The following is a 17,553-nucleotide window of genomic DNA, read 5'->3' as shown; positions in this document are numbered from 1 at the left end:
CATCCCTGGATCACGCCCAGACCCAACCAAGCCCAGCCCAGACCCTAGAACCCAAGCAGCCTCGTGCGTAACCTTGCTGCCATGCGCTTCCCTCGTTTTGCTCGAGCCAGCGGCAAGCCCACCACTCCAACCCCTGGCCCGACCCTTGCCCATCACCCTAAGACCCTGATGGACCACCTAGCCCAACGCCAAACCGAGCCACTCCCTGCAACTCTTGGCCAGACTAGAAAACCCCTCGAGAAGAACCCCATCCAGCGTGGACTCCTCCCTAATCATGATGCACGAGTCCTAGCCTCATAGGACTCTACCAGGCCCTCCCCCTTGACCTTACTCGAGCCCCAGCCAGCCCTAGCCAAGCCCCCAAGCCCCATGCAAAGCCAGGGAGCCCTTAGAACCACAACATGCACACAACCCACGGTTCTATGTTCTAAATTTTTCCTACGGTTCCAACTTTATTTCCTTCAATATTTATCATGTTTTGTCCCTAATTCATTCATATTTTTATCATGTATTGGCAACTTAACCCTTGGATTCATAACGTTTTTCGAATAAACATAAAATCTTAAAACTTTGAAGAATACGTATCTTACCGTAAAAATAATCGAACAACAATATTTTCATGCATAAACAATTAACACACACATATTATGATTTGTATGATGTTTTAAAAAGGTTTAAGAAACGTGACTTTGCGTTTATAACGCTCGAATATACGATCTTCGACGAGGGTGCGACGTTGGACGACGGACAACACAAGCCTTTATTTTTCTCCAAATTTTCGACATTATTGAAGCTGTGTGCAAGGGGTTTTTGGCTAATTGGTAGGTGAATTGTGAGGTTTAGTAGACCTAGGGCACTTTTATTTATAATATAATTAACATATTAATGGGTTATGGTTTTGGGCTTGCAATTTTTAAAGGTAATTGGGCCTAATAACACTTAACTAATTAAATAATAAAAGTGTATAAAATAAGTTTCCGATAAATAATATTTTTGATCTTTTAACACTCCTTGTTTTTCCAAAACCGGCTTCCCGGAAAAATCGAGTTCGACTCATAAAATAATTCGAACTCCAAAACTTTTAGGAAAATTAAATCGTTTTTAAATCATATTTGTAATCCTTGCCATTAATTAAATAAAAATACATATTCTTGTCTTGTCCCCGATCTCCTTTCCCCTGCCTATTATCGAATATTCGGGTAAAATACTTAATTTCATATAATCATGTCATATTATCATTTTATCATATAATAAATATCATGCTAGCATTTAAGAGCAATTAAATAAAACAATTAAGAAGTTAAAACAATTTTGCATGCATGTGGTTTCGTAGGTTGGTTTTTCGGACGTTACAGTTGAATAATTTCTATACTAAAGGAGTGGATAAAACATCATATGAGATATGGATGGGAAAAACTCTCAAATATTCTTATTTGAGAATATGGGGATGTCCTGCTTACGTGAAGCAGACAGTGGAAGACAAATTGAATAGTAGATCTACTTTGTGCTACTTTGTAGGGTATCCATAGAATTTTGTTGGATATTATTTCTATTAACCCAATGAAGCAAAATTGTTTGTTTCAAGAAATACCACCTTTTTGGAAAAGAAATTTCTATTAGATAGAAAAGTCAAGATGATAGAAATTAAAGAAATTCAAGATACTCCCTCAACTATAGAAGTTGAACATAATCCCCAACAACCAGTAGTTGAAGTACAAGCTCCTAGAAGGTCTGATAGAGTTATTAGAAAATCTGTAAGATATACGCTTCTTCATGAACAAAGCCGTGATGAGGCTCGTGTTGGATGTGCTCCAATGAATTTCAAAGAAGTAATATCTGATACTTATTCAACCAAATGGCTTGAAGCCATGCAGTCTGAAATGGACTCTATGTATTCAAATCAAGTCTGGACATTGGTAGATCTCCCTGAGGGAATCGTTCCCATAGGATGCAAATGGATCTACAAAAGAAAGCTTGGGGCAGATGGGAATGTATTGACCTTCAAAGCAAGACCAGTTGCGAAATATTATACTCGAAGGCAAGGAATTGACTATGATGAAACTTTTTCACCAGTTGCTATGTTTAAGTTCATTAGAATACTACTAGCCATAGCAGCATGGTATGACTATGAAATATGGCAAATTGATGTAAAGACTGCATTCCTTAATGAAGACATCAAAGAAGATATTTTTATGTCTCAAACTGAGGGATACACATCAGTAGAAATTGAGCATAAGGTATGCAAACTTCAGAGATCAATATATGGTCTCAAGCAAGCGTCAAGGAATTGGAACCTCGGATTTTGATAGCACTATCAAGGAATTTGGTTTTGCTAAAAATTTCGATGAACCATGCGCGTACAAGAAAGTTAATGGAGTGCAGTGACATTCCTGGTACTTTATGTTGATGATATCATGCTCATTGGAAATGATATAGATTATTGCAATAAACTAAAGTATGATTAGCAAGTAAATTCTCCATGAAAGACATGGGTGAAGCATCCTGTGTATTGGAAATACAAATCTATAGAGATAAATCAAGGAGGATGCCGGGGCTCACCCAAGCCACTTATATCGATACCATCCTGAAGAAATTCTCTATGGAAGAGTCCAAGAGAGGATACTTACCAATGTGTCATAGTGTTACTCTATCTAAAGCTATGTGTCCCAAAAATGATGAAGAGATAGAGATCATGACACGTATTCCATATGCATCAGCCATTGGTAGTATCATGTATGGTATGATATCGACACGTCCTGATGTTGCTTACGCTCTGAGTGTTACAAGCAGATATCAGGCGAACCTTGGTCCAATGCAATGGAAGGCCGGGAAAGATATTCTTAAGTACTTAAGAAGGACTGAGAACTTGTTCATGGTCTACGGAGATGGAGAATTGAAATTGGAATGCTACACTGATTCTAGCTTCCAATGTGACGTAGATGATTCGAAATCGATCTCTGGTTTTGTATTCATGCTAAATGGTGCAGTTGTCTCTTGGAAAAGTTCCAAGCAAGACACCGTTGCGGATTCCTCATCCAAACTGCCTCTTTGTAAACACTGAATGAACTAAATTCGTCCTAGTCGATTCAACCACCTAAAACTTGGATAAATGTCGCTTGAACTCGAGACTAGCATCTGTGATATTGTGTACCGCGTTTCTTAGTAAGGGCATAGAGATGTCCAAACATGCAGATTGGTAGTCATATGATGATTATACCGAACTACCTTCCCTCGGACTTTTCAAGTGGTTATCATTCATCGAGAGGATAAGTCCGTGGTTATGATTGTACACCATTAGTCCTTATGACTCGAGACAACACTGAGGCTCTATATGTTAGGGTTATGCTAGGGTTGTGCTTTGACTCGTTTACCGACTCCATGAGGTCATAAGGTGGCGAGATTGGGTACAGTTGCGACACATGTAGGAGTCAGTGCATTGTAGTCGGGAATTCACCACTCACCTACAGGTGTGGATATCCTATGTGATCTGATGAAATAATAGTGCATAGAATATCTGGCCAGAATATGAGATGTAAGTTAGAGAAAGAGTTCTCCAATTGTACATGCTGATGCCACTATTTATTCTCAAAGATGTGTCACATAGTTATCGAATTATTATGCAACCCTCGATAAACCAATGGTTGCAGATTCAATCGTGATATATGAGATGAAGGGACCGTACTGTACGTTAATCATAATCGACTGGTTCTTGCAGGCATTATCAGTGATACCTAGGAAATCATGAAGATATGCTACTAGACGCTCTTGCAATGATTTGATGGGTTTAATCAGAAATATGATTTCTGAAATTCTCATGATCAATTGTTGACACATAGAAGTAGGCAAATTAGGGTAAGCTCAAATAAAGGATTATGTCCTGAATCACAAAGAGTTGTGAACTCACGGCTAGCTGCAACCCTGAACCATTGTGGGTGTTGCGTGTTTTCTTAAATGCTCGCAAGCGCACGATGTCAAGTTTTAGTACTGATTAGAGTACAGATATCGATCCCACCAGGAGTGTGTATAAAAATGTATTTCAGTTCTTGTAATTAAAATAGTCTCAATTTTATTTAGAATAATCAATTAAAAGATTGGTTTGTGTAAATGACTTGATTGCAAGAAAGTAGTTAAACTAATCACCGAATGGAGAAATATCAATGAGAGAAAATATCTAGAAGAATGATTTCACCAAGTTTCCACGATAATTATTCCCAGTTAAATTTACACTCATGAATTCCAATTATTTAATGGCCAAGAACACTTAAATTATTTTATTCCCTCTTTCCCAAGTGACGAATAACTGTATCAATCAAACTTCGATTTAATTATTCCTAATAAAATCTACGTTTGATTGGTAAATGCAAACGATGTTCTTACCTAAGCCTCGCTAAAGTTATACGCATTCCGAACGTTATACACATTCAATGATGTGTCTCTAATGATCTATAATCCTAGTCCCTCTCCCGAGTTATAAGATTAATCAAACAACAAACAATTTATGGCCAGTAAATTGCAGTGAAATAAATACAGAGAACACAATTAAACAAGAGCGGAATTCAATCTAAATAAACCACTGTGTCAAATCATCGTATCCACAAAGTTACGTCATTCTCTAGACTAGAAAATTAGTTCATGACGAATTCTAAATAAAAGCAAAACATGTTTGAATATTTAGACATCGACACAATAGAAAATAAAGATGAAAGAATCAGATAACAAATCCGAGGTGTCGTCTCTGTCCCCACATCCGTCGTTCTTCGTATTTGTTATTGTTCCCTCATGTCTTTTTCTCCGTGGACGGCTGAATCTCTCGTGGAATTCTTTCTCAAAATGACGGCCCCCCCTTTCTGACCTAGCTCGCGCATTTTATAAGATTCTGGGCGCTCGATGCGTGCGGTGGCGCATGTTTTGGCGCGGCTGCACGGCTGCTTCTGCTCGCTGGCCCATGCATGTGTGCGCGCGGTCGCGCATGAAGTCGCGCGGCCGCGCGTAAGTGTCTGTTCATTCGCCTGTATTGGTGCGCGTGCGCCTGCGCGTGATGTGGCGCGGCCGCGCGCACCTTGATGTCGATCTCCTTGCATATCATCGCGCGCGGGCGCGCGCGAGGTTCTGTCCGAGGGCTTCATGGCACTATGTTTTCTTGACTCTACTTGGCTTCGTGTCCGCTATTTTCTCCATTCCTGAAATGACAACATAAACAAACCAAAAACGCATAATTCTGTTCGAAACAAGCATAATTCAACATGGATTCTAATGTTAATTAAGTGCAAATCTTGCACTTATCAAACCCCCCAAACTTGAACTTTTGCTAGTCCCGAGCAAAATAGAATAAAAGCTAATAACTAAGGAAAAGATTAACGCAACTACTAAAGTCATGGATATGTGAAAAGTGATATTGACCTCCGACTTATCTAATTTCATGTAATTCACGATTTCCCAAGAGTCACGTGTGTGTGTGATATGTCAATGTTCGTTTACCCCATCGAATGCTCAAATAGAGTTGTAATGCCCATTCGCCTTATAGAATCAAGAAATCCTCAGTTCAGTTCAACTCACACTTCATCAAAATATAAATTTGCATTCACATATCACATAGGACGTTATCGGTGATTATTTGGCTCGAAAGATGGTCAACACAAGTATGCCAAAGATGAAATCACAAAATGAGATGCTTGCAAGCAAGTGATTAAAGTCTATACTCGTTGACAATGTTTTTCAGGTATCCATAGGCTTGATTTGAACAACTTTTCTCCACTAGTATATTGGATAAATGGGACAAGGTTAATAGGTCTTGTAAGCTTGTAACGTCAGGCCACGGCTCACGGCTACAATAAAGGGTATGGAAATCAAAATTTGAGAGAAATAATCAAATCTTCATCATTTTCACTATCAATTCATTCACCATCACTTTATTGCTTTCTTCTCATTCATATCCTTCATCTCCCATATATTTTATTTTTCACCACTTTTGATTCACATTTTTTTTTCTTCTTGAATGTTTTTCTTCTTTTTTTTTCTCTTTTCTCAACTCCTTTTAGCACATTTATCTTTTTCTTTTCTTTTCAAGGAGTATTTGAATCATTACAACACCCATGAACTTATTTCTCTCAAAATTAGGTAAGACAGTAAGTGTATAAGCTTCATTAGGTAGTCGTTGTGGGAAGTAGAATAAATACAAGTGAGGGCTAATTGTATGTCATTGACATACACCACTTGATTTTTTATTATGCTCAAAATGGGATACTAGGGATATTTCATTTTCGTTTGGTAGGCTCGAAGGCTCAAAACGGCTCCAAAGATCGCCTAAATCATTCCTATGTCACATATTATCCGTATTTCGCCTCAAAAAGTGTTCAAACAAGTTCTAGACTTCCGTCAATCCATTAGTCAACTCATACAAACCAGTCACATGCAATTTTTAATAAAAATGATATATGAAATAGGTGCACGAAGAAAATTTAAGCATCTCAATTAACTTGAAGCTCAAAGGGCTACAATTGACAGTAAGCAAAGAACACAGGCCCAAGGATATTGTGAAAAATTGTCTAGCTCATTCCTATGATTGCAAAAGTGTCAATCAATGTCATGCAAGAATTACCAAGAATCAGATCTCCCTCATCTGTTTAGCATCACAGGCATGCAACTTGTCTCTAAGCAACGATAGTATCAACAAACACGACAGTGCAAAATAATTGTGACTCCTAAGTTATCATGAACACATATATATTTCAGGATCGCAATTAAGTTTTCATCATTGGTCACACATTTTACTTATCCATGACTCTACCTATCAAATCTAGCATGCAATAAATAAAAAATCAAACTAACTGCTGAGCAATAAAACAAAAAAAATTGCAGAAAAACTCTAAGAAGCAATTTTACCCTCCCCCAAACTTAAAGTATGCATTGTCCTCAATGTATAAAAGTAAAGAACATGACAACACATACCTCTCTCCCGAGTGTCAGAACTCGGGGCTCGAGTCATCGTTCCCGGTATCTTCAACATCATCGTCCATGGGCTGTGGTGGTGATAGATTTGGTGGTGGGTACTGTGGTGGCCACGCTGGATATGGTGGAAAGGGAGCATCCTCGGGTCCAGTAGGTGGAAAACGTTGGGCGAGAACCGATGTGAAGTCCATCATATAAGACATGAAAGCATTAGTAGTGTGTCGGTGCTCGGTCAGCTTTTGGCGCTGACCCCAGCATCTCATGATCCATTCGGAACATCCTGTCTTGCAAACTGGATCGAGGGATCGATGGTGGTGGCGGCGGCTGGCATTCTCTGGCCCTCTGATTATAAGCTGCCCTAGCCTCTTGTCTTTCCAATTCGCTTTCAAAGCGCATGCGGTGTGGAGTATATACCGTGATTGGGCCCTTTGCTTTCAAAACATTTTCATCTGCGCCCCATTGCACACCGGCATGAAGACATAGGGCAGTGATAGTATGTGCACAAGGGAGGCTGACGGTCATGAGTCCTGCACCAGCACGCATGATAAAACTGTGAATGAGCCTCCCAAGATCCACGGTCTTCCCAGTCATTATGGTGTAAATCAACGCCACTTTATCCTTTGTAATTTCTGTCTGATGTGAGGAGTGCATGATCCGTGAGAGAATAAAAGATGCCCAACTGCGTGGGTCACGGCGTAAGTTAGATTTCTTCAGAGTAACTGGGGAGCCCTGATTCAAGCGCCACTCTGCACCCTCGATGCATAAGGTCCTGAGAATCGCATCGTAATCCACATTGCCAGTAATCAAAGCAGTATATTCATCATTTTCAAAACTCGGCAGATTGTAAATAGCATTGATGGTTGCCGAATCGAAATAGACCAGTTGCCCTCGTACCAAAACTCCGTATTCCTCGTGCTTGATTCTCAGATTAGCGTAGAATTCTCGGACTACGGTTATAACTGCATCTGGCGGTGACTGTGCTATATCTACCCACCCCCTTCGCTCAACCTCATCGATTATTGTATATTCAGGGTAACGTCAGATCTAGCCCTCTTTCTTGAATAATCAACCTAGACATGGTGCTCTCGTAAACTCGGAATGCTTCCTCGTTCCAAAATTTATGAGCATCGTAGGAACGAGAAGATGAAGCCCCATCCTTCGATCTTTTTCTAGGCGGCATAATTTTCAACAATACCCACACTTATAATCAAGAAATATAGACACAATGACACCAACAATTGCTTGAAATCTGAAAAATATCCCCAAATGATAAAGAAACGGTACCCTTGAGTGTAGAAAATTAACCGGAGATGACGCTTGGCGGTAGCAAGTGGCGGCGGCAAGGAGCGGTGGCGGCGACAAGGAGCGGCGGCGGCGACTGGGCTGTTGGTGGTGTGAAGGTTTGATGATGGAGGGGTGTTTGTTGGAGTGGGGGAGTTGGATTGAAGTTGTGGAGGAGATGAATATTTGAGAGGAGAGTTTGTGTGGAGAGGACCTGAGGGAGGCGGCTGTTTTGAGGGGAGGAGAATATGTGTTTGTAGAGTAGGGTTTGTAAAGAATGAGTGAATGGGTATAACAAATTCGGGTTTTAAAAAAATGCTAGGTACGCGGTGCGCGCGGTGGCGCGAGAAGTGGCGCGGTCGCGCGCACCCTTCTGTTGTCTTCAATAATGGAGGCGTATGCTTATGTTCTTGCGGCAATAATGTATCGCGCGCGGCTGCGCATGATGTCGCGCGATGGCGCGCTCCTCTCTGTTTCGATGCTCACTGGATGGGAGCGCTGCTGCGCGCGATCTCGCGCGGTGGCCCGCTTGCATCTGCTATCTTCACTATTTTTTTTTCACACCTGCAAAAATTAAAGCAATTCAAATCCATACGCGAATGAAAGTAATTAAAAGCAACAAATAAAAGATTAAAATGAAATAAAGTAAACAAAATGAATGCGAAAAATCATTGTGGGTTGCCTCCCACACAGCGCTTGGTTTAACGTCGTCAGCCCGACTGTCACCAGTCTGATCAGTTTGGTTCGCCCAGACTAAGATTGTCAATATTCCTCACTTCAGTTCTAGTATTCCTTAACCCGCTGTCCATTGACCTTGAAAGTTCGTACATCACTGCATCTCAGCTCGATAGCCCCATGAGGATATACTGTTTCTACTACAAATGGCCCTGAACAACGCGACTTCAACTTACCAGGGAACAACTTCAGACGTGAATTGAATAACAGTACTTGCTCTCCCGATTTTAGTTCCCTTCGGACAATGATTTTGTCATGCCACTTCTTAGTTTGCTCTTTGTAGATCTTGGCATTTTCAGAAGTGTCATTTCGGAATTCATCCATCTCACTTAACTGCAGTTTTTTGACATCGCCAGAAGCTTTCAGGTCGAAGTTCAACTTTTTAACTGCCCAGAATGCTCGGTGCTCCAGTTCTATTGGCAAGTGGCATGCCTTCCCAAATACTAGCCTATAGGGAGACATCCCAATAGGCGTCTTGAATGCAGTTCGATAAGCCCATAACGTATCATCCAACTTCATAGCCCAATCCCTCCGGTTGGTGTTGACAGTCTCTTCCAGTATTTGCTTAATTTCCCGGTTGGATACTTCAGCTTGTCCATTCGACCGAGGATGATATGCTAGTGCCACTTTGTGCTTCACATTGTATTTAGCCAAAAGTGAGTTGAAAATTCTATTGCAAAAATGTGTACCTTCGTCACTTATGATGGCTCTCGGTGTTCCAAACCTGGTGAAAATATTCTTATGCACAAATTTCGCTACAACATGAGAGTCATTAGTATTGGTGGCGATTGCTTCCACCCATTTCGACACATAATCAACAAGCTAATAAAATATAAGAATTACCAAAAGAAGGGGGAAAAGGTCCCATGAAATCTATGCCCAGACATCAAAAAGTTCCACTTCCAAGACATTTGTCAGTGGTAATTCATGACGCCTAGATATGTTTCCTAACCTCTGGCATCTATCACATGACTTTACTAAGGTATAACTATCCTTAAACAAACTAGGCCAATAAAAACCAGATTGCAATACCTTAGCTGATGTTCGTGATGCTCCAAAATGTCCACCATATGGTGAAGAATGACACTTCTCCAAAATTTGTTGAGCTTCGATACCCTCCACACATCTCCAAATCACTTGGTCAGCACACCTCTTATATACAAATGGATCATCCCAATAATAGAACTTGATGTCATGGACGAACTTCTTCATTCTGATGATAGCTCAAATCTGGAGGAAGGGTGCCGCAAGACAAAAAATTAGCAATATCAGCAAACCAAGGAAGTATGGAATTTACCTCGAAGAGTTGCTCATCAGGGAATGTTTCTTGTATAGCTCCCTCTACTCTCTTCTCTTCCAGCTCAAGCCTCGACAAGTGGTCAGCCACTTGGTTCTCACTAACCTTTTTATCCTTGACCTCAAAGTCAAATTCTTGTAATAGCAAAATCCATCCTTATCAGGCGTGGTTTTGAATCCTTCTTGGCGAACAGGTAGCGAATAGCTGCATGGTCAGTGAAAACGATTACCTTTGTGCCAATCAAATAAGGTCTGAATTTGTCGAATGCAAATAATACTGCAAGCATTTCTTTCTCAGTTGTAGTGTAATTTTGTTGTGCAGCATCTATTGTGCAGCTTGCGTAGTAAATTTCCCTAAACATCTTCTCCCTTCTTTGGCCTAAAACAGAGCCCACTGCATAATCGCTTGCATCACACATTAGCTCAAAAGGCTCCTTCCAGTCCGGAACTATCATGATCGGTGCAGTCACCAATGCCACTTTGATCTTCTCAAATGCCTGCAAACAATCATCATCAAATATAAAAGTCGACTCTTTTTCAAGTAAATTACATAGGGGGTTCGTGATCTTAGAAAAATCTTTAATAAATCTACGATAAAACCCCGCATGTCCTAAAAAGCTCCTTATTCCCTTGATGCTCTTTGGTGGAGGAAGTTTTTCAATGGCAACCACCTTGGCTCTGTCTACCTCTAATCCCCGAGAAGACACTTTATGTCCAAGAACAATGCCCTCTTGGACCATAAAATGGCATTTCTCCCAGTTAAGAACTAAGTTCTTTTCTTGGCATCTCTGCAAAACAAGGGATAGGTTGTGTAAACAATGATCAAATGAAGAGCCAAATACCGAGAAGTCGTCCATGAAGACTTCCATGATCTCCTCCACCATGTCTGCAAATATGGCCATCATGCACCTCTGGAAAGTGGCAGGTGCATTGCATAGCCCAAACGGCATTCTCCTAAAAGCAAACGTGCCACAGGGACACGTGAAAGTAGTCTTCTCCTGATCTTCTAGCGCTATAGCAATTTGGTTATAACCTGAATAACCATATAAAAAGCAATAATGACAATAGCCAACAAGTCTATCAAGCATTTGATCAATAAAAGGCAGTGGAAAATGATCCTTTCGTGTAGCATTGTTTAACTTTCTATAATCAATACATACTCGCCAACCATTTACAGTACGAGTAGATATCAGTTCATCATTTTCGTTTCTAACTACAGTTATTCCACCCTTTTTAGGCACTACTTGTACAGGAGATACCCAACTACTATCAGAAATGGCATAAATTACACCAGCATTCAGTAATTTCAGTACCTCATTTTTCACAACCTCTTTCATTGCTGGATTCAATCTCCTCTGGTGATCCACAGAAGGAGTATATGACTCCTCCATCAAAATTTTATGCATGCATATAGTGGGGCTAATTCCCCTAATATCAGAAATCGACCATCCTAAAGTAGTTTTAAATTTCCTCAATATTCTCAATAATTTATCTTTTTCAATACAAGTAAGAGAGGAAGAGATGATTACCGGATAGATCGACTTTTCACCTAAAAATGCATAGCAAAGGTGACTTGGCAGCTCCTTCAAATCAGGGGAAGGAGGTATTACCTTTGTTTGCTCATTTACCTCCAATTCCTCAAGCGGTGCATCCATTTTTCTTTCTTTCTGTGATGCTTCAAGAGCCAACAACTGCTCTTTTACTTCCCAATTGTCTTCATCAACTAGTTCATGCAGCGCTTGTCAAACAGCTCTCCAAAGGATCCCTAGTTCCTGCACATTCAAGAGACATACATGAGTCTATAATATCAATGCTCTTACAAGTGCTTACCTCATTCGATCCCTTCATGGCGTGATAGATGTTAAAAATGACTGCTTCTCCGCCAACTCTCAGGGTGAGTTCACCCTTGTGCACATCTATCAATGCCCTTCCAGCTGCCAGAACTCCCAAAGATTAATGGAGCATCATGATCCTCTTCCATATCTAAAATCACAAAGTCAGCAGGAAAAATAAATTTATCCACTTTTACCAGTACATCTTCGACTGATCCCACGTGGATACGTGAGACTTCTGTCGCAAGCTGTAAGGTGATAGTGGTAGGTTTGACTTCTCCAAGCTCCAGATCCCTGTAAATAGAAAATGACATCAAATTAATACTCGCTCCTAAATCACATAAAGCTTTACTACATTTAGAACCATCAATAAAGCAAGGAATAGTAAAATTCCCTGGATCTTTTAATTTCTGTGGTAGTTTCTTTTGTAGGATGGCGCTACATTCTTCAGTCAGTTTCACAGTCTCAAAATCCTGCAACTTCCTCTTCTTAGACATCACATCTTTAATAAATTTTGCATAATTCGGCATTTGCTCCAAAGCATCAGCAAATGGTATGTTGATGTGTATCTTCTTAAAGATCTCCAAAAATTTTGCAAACTGATCATCCAATTTCTTCTTTTTGAACCTCTGCGGATATGGAAGAGTCGGCTGAAATACAGGAGGTTGTTCGACTTCAACTTCAGCATTGGGCTTTTGATTTTTCTCTTCTTTTTCATCCTCAAACTCACCCTTTTCAACTGTCTTCTCCTTTTCCATTCCCTCCTTGGAACTTTGCACCTCTAACTCTTTTCCACTCTTCAAAGTGACTGCCTTGCACTGTTCTTTTGGGTTAACCTCCGTGTTACTAGAAAACTGACCCCTGTTCTGATCTCTCAAATCGTTGGCCAACTGTCCGATTTGTGTCTCCAGAGATTTCATTGTGGCCCCCATATTTCCCATGTGAGTCTCCATGTTGTCCAGACGAGACTTAGTTCTTGCCATCCTTTTGCCAGACTCAGCAACAAATGTTCCTACCAAATCCTCTAACAAAGGCTTTCCTTCCCCCTTTGATGTATCGAACCCCGGTGGAGGATTCAACACATTTTTATTATTTGCATAAGAAAAATTTTCATGATTTCTTAATCCTGGATGATAAGTATTAGGGGAAGGGTTACCTCGATATCCTCCGAATCCTCCAAAATTTCTGTTGTTGACGTACTGAGCTTCTTCACTAATAGATTGTTCTTCAGCAACAGTCGATGGACTCTCAGTTTCTGATATGCTCACTTTGTTCATAGCTGCGAGTTGTGTGGTCAGTGCGGATACCTATGCAGTGAGTGATGTAATAGGGTCCACAGCATACACTCCGGCTGTCCTTTTTACTCCTGCCCTTTCAGACGGCCACTGGTAGCTATTTATCGTCATCTGTTCAAGCAAGTCATAAGCTTGCTCCGGAGATTTAGCAAAGATCGTGCCACCAGCTGTAGCATCTACTGTTCCTCTTGTTTGCCCAGTCTTCGAAGCCATGGTTTGGGCACTTTCTCAACAGCTCCTTTTATCTTTCCCATGCCTTATACAATTGCTAAAAATCAGTCTGCCTGAACGTGCTAATCTCAATCTTCAACTGTGCAGACTTTGCAGGGGGAAAGTATTTTGCAAGAAATTTCGTCGCCAGCTCCTGCCATGTCGTGATACTTCCCAAGGGAAGCGATTGGAGACATCCTCTAGCTTGATCCCTCAGAGAAAACGAAAACAAACGCAGTCTAATAATATCATCAGGAACATTATTAATCTTTACCGTATCCGTTATCTCCAAGAAGGTCTTCAAGTGAACGTGAGGATCAGAAGTGGCAGTCCCAGAAAACTGGTTTTGCTGAACCATATTGATTAGAGCAGGCTTCAGCTCGAAATTATTTGCGTTGATGGTTCCTCTTGCAATACCAGAGTAATGATTGCTGATCACTGGTCTGAAGTGATCTCTGATAGGTATAGCCTCAGGCGGGATGTGTCTGTCATTTTCTCTGTGATCAGCCATTGCTTGGATCTCTTCCCTTCTTGCTTTTCTTAACTTCCTTGCAGTTCTTTCGATCTCCGGGTCAAAAATCAGCAAGTCTGAATTTTGCAATCTTAGCATACACTGTCAAGCAGGAAAAAATGAAAAACTTAATCAATATAAAATAAAATAAAAGCTCTAAATTAAAATCTAGACTAATTTGTAACAATACTGATATAAATTCAAATTTGACACTCCCCGGAAACCGCGCCAAAAACTTGTTGCGTGTTTTCTTAAATGCTCGCAAGCGCACGATGTCAAGTTTTAGTACTGATTAGAGTACAGATATCGATCCCACGAGGAGTGTGTATAAAAATTATATCAGTTCTTGTAATTAAAATAGTATCAATTTTATTTAGAATAATCAATTAAAAGATTGGTTTGTGTAAATGACTTGATTGCAAGAAAATAGTTAAACTAATCACCGAATGGAGAAATATCAATGAGAGAAAATATCTAGAGGAATGATTTCACCAAGTTTCCACGATAATTATTCACAGTTAAATTTATATTCATGAATTCCAATTATTTAATGGCCAAGAACACTTAAATTATTTTATTCTCCCCTTTCCCAAGTGACGAATAACTGTATCAATCAAACTTCGATTCAATTATTCCTAATAAAATCTACGTTTGATTGGTAAATGCAAACGATGTTCTTACCTAAGCCTCGCTAAAGTTATACGCCTTCCGAACGTTATACACATTCAACGATGTGTCTCTAATGATCTATAATCCTAGTCCCTCTCCCGAGTTATAAGATTAATCAAACAACAAACAATTTATGGCTAGTAAATTGCAGTGAAATAAATATAGAGAACACAATTAAACAAGAGCTGGAATTCAATCAAATAAACCACTGTGTCAAATCATCGTATCCACAAAGTTACGTCATTCTCTAGACTAGAAAATTAGTTCATGACGAATTCTAAATAAAAGCAAAACATGTTTGAATATTTAGACATCGACACAATAGAAAATAATGATGAAAGAATCAGATAACAAATCCGAGGTGTCGTCTCTGTCCCCAGATCCGTCGTTCTTCGTATTTGTTCTTGTTCCCTCATGTCTTTTTCTCCCTGGAAGGCTGAATCTCTCGTGGAATTCTTTCTCAAAATGACTGGCCCCCCCTTTTCTGACCTAGCTCGTGCATTTTATAAGATTCTGGGCACTCGGTGCGTGCGGTGGCGCATGTTCTGGCGCGGCTGTGCGGCTGCTTCTGCTCAGCTGGCCAATGCATGTGTGCGCGCGGTCGCGCGGCTACGCGTAAGTGTATGGTCATTCGCCTGTATTGGTACGCGTGCACCTGCGCGTGATGTGGCACGGCCGCGCGCACCTTGCTGTCGATCTCCTTGCATATCATCGCGCGCGGCTGCGCATGATCTCGCGCGGGCGCGCACGAGGTTTTGTCCGAGGGCTTCATGGCACTATGTTTTCTTGACTCTACTTGGCTTCGTGTCCACTATTTTCTCCATTCCTGAAATGACAACATAATCTAACCAAAAAAGCATAATTCTGTTCGAAACAAGCATAATTCAACATAGATTCTAATATAAATTAAGTGCCAATCTTGCACTTATCAGTGGGTCACACAAGCACTTGATCATTTATTCCGTAGATAAAATAAATTCAAGAAGTTGAATTTATATTATGATATAGTAAATTCAAGGAGTTGAATTTAAGATAACTAAATTTTGAAAAAATAAATTCAAGGAATTGAATTTATGAGATAGTAAATTCAAGAAATTGAATTTACGAATTTATAAAATTTGGAGAGAATAAATTCAATGAATTGAATTTATAAAATTTGAGAATTTAATTTATTAAACTCAAAAGTTTAGTTTACTATATATTAAATTAAATATAGTGGGAAGTATTTTTAATGGGCTTGTAGGAGTACAAGTCTAACATACTAAATAATTAAAGTTCTTAATGGACTTTGATTAATTAATTAAACTAGTTGGACTAGTCCAATTAATTAATCAAGCTCATTAATGTTAATTATGAAAATTAGGTCATGACATGAATATAAGATAGTAAATAAGCCATAACCCTAGCCACCAAGCAAGCCTCCACTCTCATTGCGATTTTCGAAAATTCCTCCAACTTCCCTCTAAAAATTTTCGGCCACATCAAAGAGTTTTTTGTTTGAGCCACCTCTCGATTTTAATCTCCAACGTTGAAACTTCTTCCAAATATTCTAGTTCTATTTGAAGAAGAACAAATCCTCTAGTCGTGGACCTGATTCGAAGATTAAAAGAATGGGTTCTCGAAAAAATTTCGTAGAAAATACATCAAGAATTATCTCCGCTGATCCCGGAATAGTTGGAGCCTATTGAATCTTTCACCAAAGGTAAAAGTTTTGAACATCCTATGTATGTTTAATTTTTAGAACCATACGAGTGCTCAAACAAATATATTTTGAATGTCAAGATCTAAAATTTTTTAAAACTTCTGCTGCGTTTGGGCACGAGAAACCGAGATCCAACAAAATCACCACTCCCACCTTAGCCGCCAAAAACCCACCTCCCCATCTCGCCCACAAAACCACTCCTGGCCAAATTAACCACCACCCTAGCCGCCACAACTCTGGCCACAACAATTCTTACCACCACTGCACCTTAACTAGCTGACTCCTCCACAACCTACCATCTCTACTACGGCACCGTCGCTAGCGCTGCTAGCTACGACGGATACGGCAGAAACTCCGACAAGAAAGCCTCCGTGGAGTACATCTATGACGTCCCAAATGGGTGGAAGGAAAAGCTGGTGTCCAAGATTCGGAAGGGGACTTACGGAAAAGATTGAATTCTTTAACCCCAAGAAGAAGACTGAAAATGTTTACTTAACTTTCCTTGATGGGTTCGGGAAATTGGCACCAAAAGATTTGGTCTTGAACAATCTTGCTCTGTCGGATGTAGATTTACAAGATCTTATTGCCACCGCAGAAAATATTTCAAAACTGTGGTTGGATGATTTTTTGATCCACTCCTGTAATATATCATATTAATTTTTTGGATCCATCCACCTTGTATGAATCACATATATAGACTGGTAAGTGGATATATGCATATATCTCATTTATTTGAGATTTGAATGTTGATATGGAAATATAAGTGTGTTCTATAGTACACGGATTTTGGTGCAAAAAATTGGAAGCTAAGTGTTGCTGGTATTGTATTCTTTTCTCGAAATTTAGGAAGTGGGAGCTGCATTGGCAGGAGATTTACATTTTGTTATATCCTAAATGAATGTTAGAGATTGAAAAAATATGTGTTAACTTGTTATTGAAAAAGTATCATGCAATATCTGTAATGCCCGAGATTTATGGTGTTGTTAATTTGAAATGATTCATTGATTAATTGATGTGATTATAGACAGAACGGATCAGACCGGGGAAGTCGGAAAGAAGTTTGAATTATGTGCG

General features: G+C 39.9%; 1 pseudogene; it reads left to right on the top strand.

The window, feature by feature from the left end:
• Positions 1-15,242: 15,242 nt before the first annotated feature.
• Positions 15,243-17,245, top strand: LOC142525908 (thylakoid lumenal 19 kDa protein, chloroplastic-like; annotated as a pseudogene).
• Positions 17,246-17,553: the final 308 nt, after the last annotated feature.

Source organism: Primulina tabacum, chromosome 15, assembly GCF_025594145.1.
Source record: "Primulina tabacum isolate GXHZ01 chromosome 15, ASM2559414v2, whole genome shotgun sequence".
In the NCBI taxonomy this organism is placed as follows: domain Eukaryota; kingdom Viridiplantae; phylum Streptophyta; class Magnoliopsida; order Lamiales; family Gesneriaceae; genus Primulina; species Primulina tabacum.
The sequence above is the reverse complement of the archived record's forward strand: the minus strand, read 5'-3'. Positions and strand labels throughout refer to the sequence as shown.